Source organism: Microcebus murinus, chromosome 3 (genome assembly GCF_040939455.1).
Source record: "Microcebus murinus isolate Inina chromosome 3, M.murinus_Inina_mat1.0, whole genome shotgun sequence".
NCBI lineage: Eukaryota > Metazoa > Chordata > Mammalia > Primates > Cheirogaleidae > Microcebus > Microcebus murinus.
In genome coordinates, this window is record NC_134106.1 from 21,361,172 (window position 1) to 21,372,594 (window position 11,423).

Here is an 11,423-nt window from a genome sequence, read left to right on the forward strand (position 1 = left end):
AAACTCAATGCCCTTCCACTCCACTCCCCTCTCCTCGGAACTGTGCCACTGTGCTGCTATTTGCTTTGGGATGGAGTTGCCCTCCATCAGCTCAGCTGGCACCCCCATTACCTCCAGCCGGCTCTCTCCCACCTGTGCTCTGGGTCTTCAGTTCTGTCCCAAAGCCCTGCCTGGAGGGCTAAGGCACCTAGAACTATTTCTCCTGCAAGGCCTGCTGGGACCACCGCGCCCAACCCAGCCCTGGAGAATCACTGGGGATCTGCAGTTTAACAAGAACATTCTGGAAGCACTGTTTTGAAGAAATAAAGACTAAGATCTGCTTCTCTCCAGAAGGGCTTTGGGTCTGTTTTCGAGAAAGGAAAACCAATTTCCACTCTACAGCACCAAGGCCAAAGCAAGCTGATACGCCCCCTTGGCGGGATTAAAAAAGGTCCCCTTCCAGGAGGTACAACCTTGTGCGGTGAGCAAATAGCCCCCTTCCGTGGGGAAAAAGGGGGTGTCCCTTCCTCCAAGCACACAGCTCCAGGGCCGCTCTGCTGGGAAGGAGAAGATGTGCAGAGGCCGTGGCTGAAGCCCCCCACACCACGGTCACCTTCCCCTCAGGAGAAGAGCATCCTCGCCCCAACACACACACATTTTCCCTGGCTGCGCCCCTCCCCACGGAAGCCAATCTCTCCTCTGCAGAAAAGGTCATTTTGCCCAGAGTCACTAAAAATTACACATTGACAGCCCTAGTGTTTTCCAGCAGTTCCAAATGCTGACTTTGACCAAAAACTTCTTAAAAAGGTCATCTTCCCTTCTTATTTCATAGGATTTACATTTTATAAGATTTACACAGAACCACTTTTAAGAAAAGATATGCAGGGCTTTCCTCACATCCCCATAAAAAGGCAAATCTGGGAGCTGTCTACATTAGATGGCTAGGGGATTCCTTCTGAGCCTGGCAGTGATGAGCTCCTACAGACCAGCACGGGATGCCTCGGCCTCAGACAGGAAACGCCTTCCGCCGAGAAGCCCTCGTGCCTCCCCTCTGGGCTGGTGGCCGTAGGTATCCCTCCCCAGGAAAAGCTGTCCTCCTTAGAAACAGCTTCCCCATTATCTGCAAGCATGACGGCTGTACTTACTGAGCGCTCTAATGTGTCAGGGACAAAGACTGCTAACAGAACTACATCCAGGCCGGGCGCGGTGGCTCACGCCTGTAATCCTAGCACTCTGGGAGGCCGAGGCAGGCAGGTCCCTCAAGGTCAGGAGTTCGAAACCAGCCTGAGCAAGAGGGAAACTCCCATCTCTACTAAAAATAGACAGAAAATTAATTGATCAACTAAAATATATAGAAAAAATTAGCCGGGCATGGTGGCACATGCCTATAGTCCCAGCTAGTCGGGAGGCTGAGGCAGCAGGATCGCTTAAGCCCAGGAGTTTGAGGTTGCTGTGAGCTAGGCTGATGCCACGGAACACCAGCCCGGGCAACAGAGTGAGACTCTGTCTCAAGAAAGAAAAAAAAAAAAAAAGAACTACATCCAATATCATGCTCGACAGATCAGCCTTTTGAGGTAGCTGTGACTCATGTATCCATTTTACAGATGGGAAACAGGTTCAGAGGTCAACAGACCTGCCCACCCCTGGTTCCACAACCCGTGCCCTTCAAGGCCCTCTGCCCCAGCCAAAGCCGCCGCCCTGCACTGACAGGGGGAAGAAACCTCCAGCCAGGCCTGGGTCTCACCAACCTCTCGAGCTGGACCACCCTGCCATCCTGCTTGAGGACACGAGACTGTGCCCTCCACCATCCGACCTCTGGAGAAATGGAGCCCTCAGAACCTCTTTTTGTTATTCTGCCTCTCCATGAAGCACTCACCCTTTTTGATACTTTTTTTTTTGAGACAGAATCTCACTCTGTTGCCCAAGCTAGAGTGCCAAGGTGTCAGCCTAACTCACAGCAACCTCTAACTCCTGGACTCAAGCAATCCTCCTGCCTCACCCTCCTGAGTATCTGAGACTACAGGCATGCGCCACCATGCCCGGCTAATTTTTTTCTATATATTTTTGGTTGTCCAGCCAATTTCTTTCTATTTTTAGTAGAGACAGGGTCTTCACTCTCACTCAGGCTGGTCTCGAAGGATCACTCCTGACCTCAGGTGATCCTCCTGCCTCGGCCTCCCAGAGTGCTAAGATTACAGGCGTGAGCCACCGTGCTGGCCAGCCTTTTAAAAATGATTGTGGGTCACCTGAAGGACTTTTAATATCAAAAATGCCAGGCTCGGTGGCTCACACCTGTAATCCTAGCACTCTGGAAGGCCGAGGCAGGAGGATCCCTTGAGCTCAGGAGTTCGAGACCAGCCTGAGCAAGAGTGAGCCCCTGTCTCTACTATAAGTAGAAAAATTAGCTGGGCACCTGTAGTCCCAGCTTCTCGGGAGGCTGAGGCAGGAGGATTACTTAAGCCCAGGAGTTTGAGGTTGCAGTGAGCTACAATGATGCCACTGCACTCTACCCAGAGTGGCAGAGTGAGACTCTTCCTCAAAATAAATAAATAAATAAAAGTAAAAAGCCGGGAGCCCCAGCAGCATCTGTCCTTTAGCAGCAGGGTTAGCACGCCATCTAGTGGCAACTAGTGAACCTCGGATTGGTCAAATTGCAAGAGTGAAGCCTGGCATGTGGGAAACCCTTAGGAGTCAGGTGGTCCAGCTGAGGTTCAGAGAGGGGAAGAGACCAACCTAAAGACACACAGCAAACTATAATCTAGTCTCCAGGACCATAACTCAGCGCTTGGGCACGAAGACCATACTTTTCAGATTTCCCTGGTGTTTTGGGGAATGTGCATATCTGGAAGGAGGTCTCTATTCTGATAGTTATGAAGCGAAGGTAGGCTCCCATACACAGGGTACACCCTCTTCCCAGTACTGCATCCTTTATCCTGTTTATCATTTTGCATAGGTAAATTTACACAATGGTATAAAACCCAAAACGCACAAAAATGGTATGCAGTGAAAAGTGAGTCTCTCTCACCCCAGCCCTCCACCACCCAATTGTCAGTTTCTACATCTCCGTCCAGAGATTTTCTGTATATTTACAAGTATATACATATATTTTAATCTTTTACATAAATGGTAGCAATCATACACAGGGCTCTTAACAATGCATCTTGGAGGCCAAGTGCGGTGGCTCACGCCTGTAATCCTAGTACTCTGGGAGGCCGAGGTCGGAGGATTGCTGGAGGTCAGGAGTCTGAAACCAGCATGAGCAAGAGCAAGACCCTGTCTCTACTATAAATAGAAAGAAATTAATTGGCCAACTAATATACATAAAAAAATTAGCCGGGCATGGTGGCGCATGCCTGTAGTCCCAGCTACTCAGAAGGCTGAGGCAGGAGGATGGTTTGAGCCCAGGAGTTTGAGGTTGCTGTGAGCTAGGCTGATGCCACGGCACTCACTCTAGCCTGGGCAACAAAGCAAGACTCTGTCTCAAAAAAAAAAAAAAAAAAAAACAATGAATCTTGGAGATCATTGTACACCCACACATAAAGAGCATCCTCATTCCCTTGTCAAGCAACGCTGTGTTTCCTGTCTGGCAGCATATGCAGGTGCCATAATTTATTTAACCACTCTCCTTTGGGCAGATATTTAAGTGGTTCCCAATCCATTGCTATAACAAACATGCGTGGGAAAACATGTTAGAATTAATTCCTGGAAGTGGAATTGCTGAGATTATCAGTATTTATTTTGGTCTTTTATACCAGAAAACCCAACATAATAAGAGCTAAAATATGTAAAGCTGTTGTCAAAATTACAAGAGGGTTTGATCCAGGTCTAGTTACTTGTCACACAGAGATCCAATTATTGAGACAACAAGGATTGCCAAGGAAGAAACCAATTTTTAATATGACAGATGTCTTGCCGGGAGAATGGGAGAAGTTGCCTCAAATCTGTTTCTCCGACTAAAGGATATCATGGGCTTTTAAAGGAGAGGGCATGTGCCTTGGGGCAGGTCATGATATATCTTACAGGGGACTACATGCATTGAGGGCAGGTTGGGGTTGGTGAATCTTGGTGCCAGATGGTCTACTCTGGAACCTTGAGAATCTCAACTCCTTTATCTTGTAGAAAATCCATCATTTCAGGTGTGATGGCTCATTCCTGTAATCCCAGCACTTTGAGAGGCCAAGGAAGGAAGATCACTTAAATCCAGGAGTTCAATCAAGTCCATCATTTCTGGGAAACAACTCAAAGGTTCAAGTAATTAGTCAAGGGAGAGGATTATAGAAAACATATAAGGGTTCACGGAACCAGTTACAAGGCCTCATTATCTCGTGTCAAACAAGGTTTAGAGGCATATGGTTCAAGGTCACACAGCAGCTCCAGGATGGGGCAAAGAGTGTGCTTGCAAAATTTGTATAGATATTTCCAAATTGCCTATCTTGATTTTCACCATCAGTGTACTCTGTTTCCCTACAGCCTGGCCAACATCATATTATCATACTTTGTTTAAAATCTCCGAGTTGAACAGGTGAAAATGGTACTCATTGTACTTTTAATTTATATTTCCCTTTATTATGAGCACTGGTTTTTTTTTTCTGCACAATAGATTTTAATCACTGGAATGAACAATTGCTTTGAAAAACAGTACTGCCTCAACTGCAATATGATTTGGTAGTCAATATTCCTGTTTTCCAATAGAGAATTCATGAGCAGAAACCTTGGGCTCACCGATCAAGAAACCAAACCTTGGTTTCATAGATCAAGAGAACGTTTCTGAGCAGCTTCTGAGCAAACATTTCTTAACAGGCTGATCACAGATATGGGGTCTTCACTCCTCATAATGGCACTGCCAGACACAATCATGTTAGCTCCTGCCTCTGCACATTTATGGACAGTGTCAGGACCTACTCCACCATCGACCTCTATATCCAAAGATGAGAACTGGGTCCTCAACCAGTGAACCTTTGGAATCATATCTTCCATGAATTTCTGCCCTCCAAACCCAGGTTCCACTGTCATAACCAAGGCCATATCTATTTGATTAGCCCATGGTGCCAAATACTCAACTGTAGTTCCTGGTTTGATGGCAAGGCCAACCTTCATTCCATTCTCCCGAATGTCTTTAATTAAAGTCCCTGGGTTCTCAGTCGCCTCGAGATGAAAGGTGTACTGATTGGCTCCTGCTACAGCCATTGGCTTTACCCACTGTTCCGGCCTGAACACCATCATGTGCATGTCAAAGAAAGGGTCCTGGCCTAGCTGCTTTTGGAGGCTTTCTACCACAGGGTGACCAAAGGTGACGTTAGGAACAAAATGCAAAAAACTGACCTCCCTGAAGAGTAGGGTGCATTCAGGTGCAGATAACCCGCCCCAGAGTCTAGCATCCTGAGGCACTCAGCCCCTAGATTGGCCAGGTAGCTGTTGAGGATGGACGGGCCAATCTTGTAGCCCGACACCACAGTGCTGGTTCCTAAGAGATGAGCACTGTTGAACATCTTTTCCTGGGCCTGAGAGGTACTTCTTCCCCATGGGTTGTCTTGTTGTATTCATTGTCCATTTTCTTTTTGTGTATGATCTTGTTTGTATTGAATTTTGTGAACAGCTTTATTAAAATACAATTTACACACCATAAAAGGCATCCACATTAAGTTGTGAACTAAAAATAAAATCCAAAGCCTGCTTCTGACTGAACAGACCCCTCTTGGCCAAGGGGACTCCAGAGAAACCTTAAAACTGAGTTCCCAGCTATGACAGGATGGGAGGTTGGACACACATCAGTTTACCCCTCCCTTGCTAATGGCCATCAGGCTTTATTTCCTAAGGGCCAAAGCAGCATTCTTTCCTGATAAAAGACCACCAACCATAAAGCGGTTTTGACAGTCTACAGAACTTTGACGTGGGGGCGGCCATTTTTAAACATGGACCCCATAAAAGGACAGAAAGCCCCATTGCAGGGCACATAGTTCTCTTTGCATAAATATTCATGACTCCTCCTATAGCTTGTTAAATATGTATATTTAGCCACTCAGCTCAGTATAAAATCCTGTTCTCGTTGTCCTGCCCTTAAAACACATGCTTCTGGGCCGGGCGCTGTGGCTCACGCCTGTAATCCTAGCTCTTGGGAGGCCGAGGCGGGCGGATTGCTCAAGGTCAGGAGTTCGAAACCAGCCTGAGCAAGAGCGAGACCCCGTCTCTACTATAAAATAGAAAGAAATTAATTGGCCAACTGATATATATATAAAAAAATTAGCCGGGCATGGTGGCGCATGCCTGTAGTCCCAGCTACCCGGGAGGCTGAGGCAGAAGGATCACTCGAGCCCAGGAGTTTGAGGTTGCTGTGAGCTAGGCTGATGCCACGGCACTCACTCTAGCCTGGGCAACAAAGCGAGACTCTGTCTCAAAAAAAAAAAAAAAAAAAAAAAAAAAAAACACATGCTTCTGGCTAGCGGCCAGGAGCCCTGCTTCCCAGTCTGCCGAAATGGCCACCACAGCTGTAAACCCTTTACAAAAAATAAAGCTCTCCTTTTCCAAATTATGAGCCTCATTATTTTTTTCAGTTAACAAAGTATACAATTCAGTGATTTTAGTATATTCACAGGGTTGCGCAACCATCACCACAATCTAATTTTGGAATATTTTGTCTCCACCCTTAGAAAAACCCAGTACCCATGAGCATTCATACCCCATCCACCACACGCCTCCACCCCACCAGGCCTAAACAGCCACTAATCTACTCTCTGTGTCCAAAGCTTTGTCTTTTCTGCTATTCTGGACATTTCATATAAATGGAATCATGCAATATGTGGTCCTTCATGACTGGCTTCTTTCACTTAGCATGATGGATTCAAGGTTCATCCATGTTGTAGCAGGCATCTGTACTTCATTCTTTTTCATTATTTAATAATATTTCATTATTTGGCTATACCATGTTTTGTTTATCCATTCGTAGTGGACAGACATTTGGGTTGTTCCCACTTTTTGTCTATTACGAATAATGCTGCTATAGATTTTCATATTCAAATTTTTGAGTGAATGTATGTTTTCATTTCTCTTGAGTAGATACCTTTGCATAGAATTGCTTTGGTCTTATGATAACTCTTACATTTAACCTTTTGAGGATATACCTATATATCCTAACACTTGTTATTTTCCTTTTAAAAAAATAGTCATTCTACTAGGTATGAAGTAGTATATCACTGTGGTTTTGATTTGCATTTTCCTAATTGCTAACCACAGTTGAGAACCTTTTCATGTGCTCATTAGCAATTTGTATATCTTCTTTGGAGAAATGTCTATTGATTTTTAAGACTTCTTTATGTGTCAAGGAAATTAGTTCTTTGTATGTAGTATGAATTGCAAATATTTTTCATAGATTGTCACATACTTTTGATTTTATTTTTGTTTTTTTTCCTGGTACAAAGTTTTGTATTGTACTCAGAAAGACCTTTCCTACTCCAGAACTTACAACTTCTTAAAAATGGCTATTACATATTTTCTTCTAGTGTTTTTATGATTTAATTTTTTTCTTTTACTAAAATCTTTTATCCAGCTGTAATTTCATTTTGTGAAAGGTAGAAATTCAAATTTATTTTTTCCAGATTATCTACCCAGTTGTTCCAGTAACTGGATAACAGTTCCAATAACTGTTCCAATAATCTCCACTGATTTGAAATGCCACATTTGTAGTGTATTTACTAAATTTCTGCATGTGTTTGGGTGTATTTCTTCACTTCCTATTCTTTCCCAGTTACTCATCTATCCATGAACCATAAAGACTTCATGTTTAACTTTTTATTATGGAAAATTTTAAAGTATGCAAAAAATTAGAGAAAATAGTACAATCATCAACTTTCTGCCATTCTTGTCTCCTGGTTTGTTTTTCCTTGTTTTTTTTTTTTGTTTGTTTTTTGTTTTTGTAGAGTATTTTAAGGCAAATCATGTCACCTATAATTACTTCCTTCTCTAACAGCTAAGGACTTTTTAAAAAACGTAATCATGGTACCTCTTTCACAACTGTGGCAGAAAGAATGATAGCTCGTAAAGATGCCCATGTCTTCACTCCCCAAACCTGTAGAAAGGTACCTTAAGTGACAAGAGGGACTTTGCAGATATGATTAAGTTAAGGATCCTGAGACAGGCAGAGTACTCTGTATTATCCAGACAGGGCCAATGTAATCACAAAAGTTCTGCAGAAGCAAGAGGGTCAGAGTCAGAGAAGGAGATGTGATTATAGAAACAAGTTCCAAGTGATGTGTGGCCAGGAGCGCAGGAATGCAGGCAGCAGGCAACCTCTAGACCTGGAACAGAAGGAAAACAGCTCTGCCAATATCTTCATTTCAGTCCAGCGACTCAACTTCAGACCCCTGTCTACTAGAACGGTACGATAACAAATGTGTGTTGTTTTAAGACACTACCTTTGTGGTAATTTGTTACAGCAATAAGAAACTAATACAACCAATAAAATTAGCAATAACTCACAAAGCAAAGCGGACCCATCTTCTCTTTCTTCCCAATGTTCCAAAAAGATTGTTTTACAGTTCATTTGTTCATAGGTTGTATTACTTTAAAAGTAATTAAGTATTTGTAGGGCTAGTGAATACTTTTTCTACTATGTTAACAGAAAAAAAGCCCACACTGTAAAGTAATGTAAAGAGATTTATTCTGAGCCAAATATGTGTGACTGATGGCCCAGAGCAGATTTTTAAGAGGTGCTGAGAAAATGTGTACCAGGTAGCTGGTTTTATACATTTTAGGGAGACAAGAGTTACATATAAAGTCATAAATCAATACACGGGAGGTATACATTGGTTTGGCCAGAAAAGGCAAGACATCTCGAAGCAGGGGTACTTATAGATTATAGGTGGGCTTAAAGATTTTTTTGATTTGTAATTGGTTAAAAAAATAAAGCGTTGTCTACAGGTTTGGAATGTTATAACTTAAGGATGTCTGTTAATCAGAAACAAACCACAGGACATGGACATTTATAGAAATTCAAGCAATCTGTTAAGTAGATTGATGGCTGCCAGGTGTGGTTTAGGTTTGTCTTACAAGGCCTTAGCCCTGTTAATGATTTATAACAGTCTCTTATTATAACAATGAATAACTCCAAAAGGGAGAGAGTATAACAAGGGCTGTCTGACCTCCCTTCTCCTCAAGGCCAGCAACTCAGCTTTAAGGTTTTCCTGGGGTCTCCTTGGCCAAGAGGAAGTCCATTCACTTGGCTGGGGGGGGGGCCTTAAGATTTTATTTGAGTTCACAATTATCAGGTTTAAACTAATTTAATAAAAACTGAATCCAAATAAATAAATACATGGTGTCAACCAGCTTACAAGTCACTCACTCTTGACCTTGCTGGATCTAGGTTTCCAAATTTGAAAAGTGAGGGGTTGGATGAGAAGTTGTCCCAGGGGGGTCTGGGAATACTCAGAAACTGTATGCAAAAGATGGCAGGATTCTTATCTTCTCTGTGCCACAGACTCTCTCATGCCTGGCCCCAGACTACTGAAGTTGCTTTCCCCCTTATCCCCATGAGAAGGATATTAAACACAGGGGCCTGGAGTTCCCCAGGGTAAGGCCCATGTCCAAGACAGCTGGTGTTAATCTATAGCCTTAACAAAGCCAAGGAAGACACTATCATGAGCTTAGTCAACAGTATATGCAAAGGAAAACATTTGCCTGGGACATACCAATTCAATTCAGCCACTATCATGGTGGCCAATGAGCTGCACGCCAGGCCAGTAGGGTGCCAGACTGAGAAATGAAATACAGGATGCCCAGTCAAAGTTGAATTTCAGACAAATAATCAATTGTTTTTACTATAAGTTTGTCCCAAGCAATATTAGAGACATAGTCATACTATAAAATCGTTCCTTGCTTATCTGAAATGAAATTTAACTGGGAGTCTGTGTTTTATCTGGATCTGACTTGGTCCTGCTCCCAGAGGACCAAGCCAAACACTAGCTTCCAAGACCCAATGACCTGCCTCAAGGCAGCTCTAATGGGACTGTAGGGACTGGGGGATGAGTAGAGGAAGAAATGATAAGAAAGAAGAAGAAGATGATAAGAAAGAAAAGAGAGGTTTGAGAATGACCTTATGAGGGCCTGGAGCTAGAAGGAGCAGGTGACTTCTAATCTAATCATCCCTAGTCACCATAGAAACCAGCTGTAAAGTCAGCCAGAACAGAGCAGGTGGCCAGCATCAGTGGTCCACATTCCCTTCCCCCGTGACTTAGTGTTGTCAGGCCTGGTTCCAGCCAGGACCTACCCTAGCCCTCATCCTCCAAGTCCCTTGTTCCTCTTCCCAGCCACAGCTTCAGATGGCTGCCCTTTAGTGCCAAACCCCTGGGAGAGACAAGCAGTCAGACACCCAGTCCCTGTCCATGAGGAGGTCACATTCTAGCCAGTGAACAGACTACACAGGAAGGAAATGGCCCAAGCCTATACGGCAAAAACTTCTTTAAAACACACACACACAGGTCTGCCTGGCCTGTCTGCTCACATCTCTCTGTCCTTCCCAGGGTAAAGTTATTCTTTCCTAACCCAGAATGTGGTGACACTGATGATAAAAGTGTTCTATCTTTCAGACAAGCCACAGGCTGGCAGTAAGCTTTGAATATCAATGCAGGATTTACAGTGAGCATTTTATTTCACTCTGGAAATTAAAGGTTCTTTGAAGGTAGCATGCAAATTTGTTCAAAATGTCTACATTTTGGGAGAAAAAGCCAGAAGACTGGATCAACTCTTGTGCAAATCAGGAGAGTATTTTACTGCACAGCAGCCTGAGGTCTTTCTTTCTCTACCTCCTGCTGGGTGGGCTCTGGTCTCCCAGGAGCTGTGCTGAATCTCCCAGGGTGTGTGTGTGTGGGGGGGGGTAGGGTTCCACTGCATTTCCACATCTGTCCTCTCTACACAACAAGCTATGGATGCTGTTCCCATTTTATAGGCAGGAAAGTGGGGCTCTGAGTGATTCCACAACAACAGGGTCACTTTGCTTTAAGTGGCAGACTCAGCCGGAAGCATCTCCCTTCCCTAGTTAGAGATAACTTGCATAGATGGCATTCCCATCTCTCCAGAGGGCTGGTCAGCAACCTCCATGGTGTCATGGTGTGTCTGCCTGGGATGACCCCCATCCTGCACCTGGAGCAATCCTGTTCCTCCTTCAAGTCCCTTCAAGTCTCCCCTGGGCCCCACAGGATGCTGGGAAAAGTGAGGCCACAGAGGTCAAGCTGCCGCCACAGGCCTGACACAGGGGTGCCTGATCCAGAACGGCTCTGATCCTGTCATCCCCTCACTCCCTGTCCCCTTGAGGAATCCATCCCTTCCCACCCCTCTGCCTCTTACGCATCCTCACACTGCTGCACGGTTAACTTCTCCTTCACTGAATCCCATGTTCATGGAAGGATGCTACCTTGTCTCACTTCTCTTCAGGGCCCCACACCTGGCTCTAAGCT

General features: G+C 44.5%; 1 pseudogene; it reads right to left on the reverse strand.

The window, feature by feature from the left end:
• Positions 1 to 4,725: 4,725 nt before the first annotated feature.
• LOC105884298 (ribulose-phosphate 3-epimerase-like) lies at positions 4,726 to 5,468 on the reverse strand (annotated as a pseudogene).
• Between the last annotated feature and the right edge of the window lie 5,955 nt (positions 5,469 to 11,423).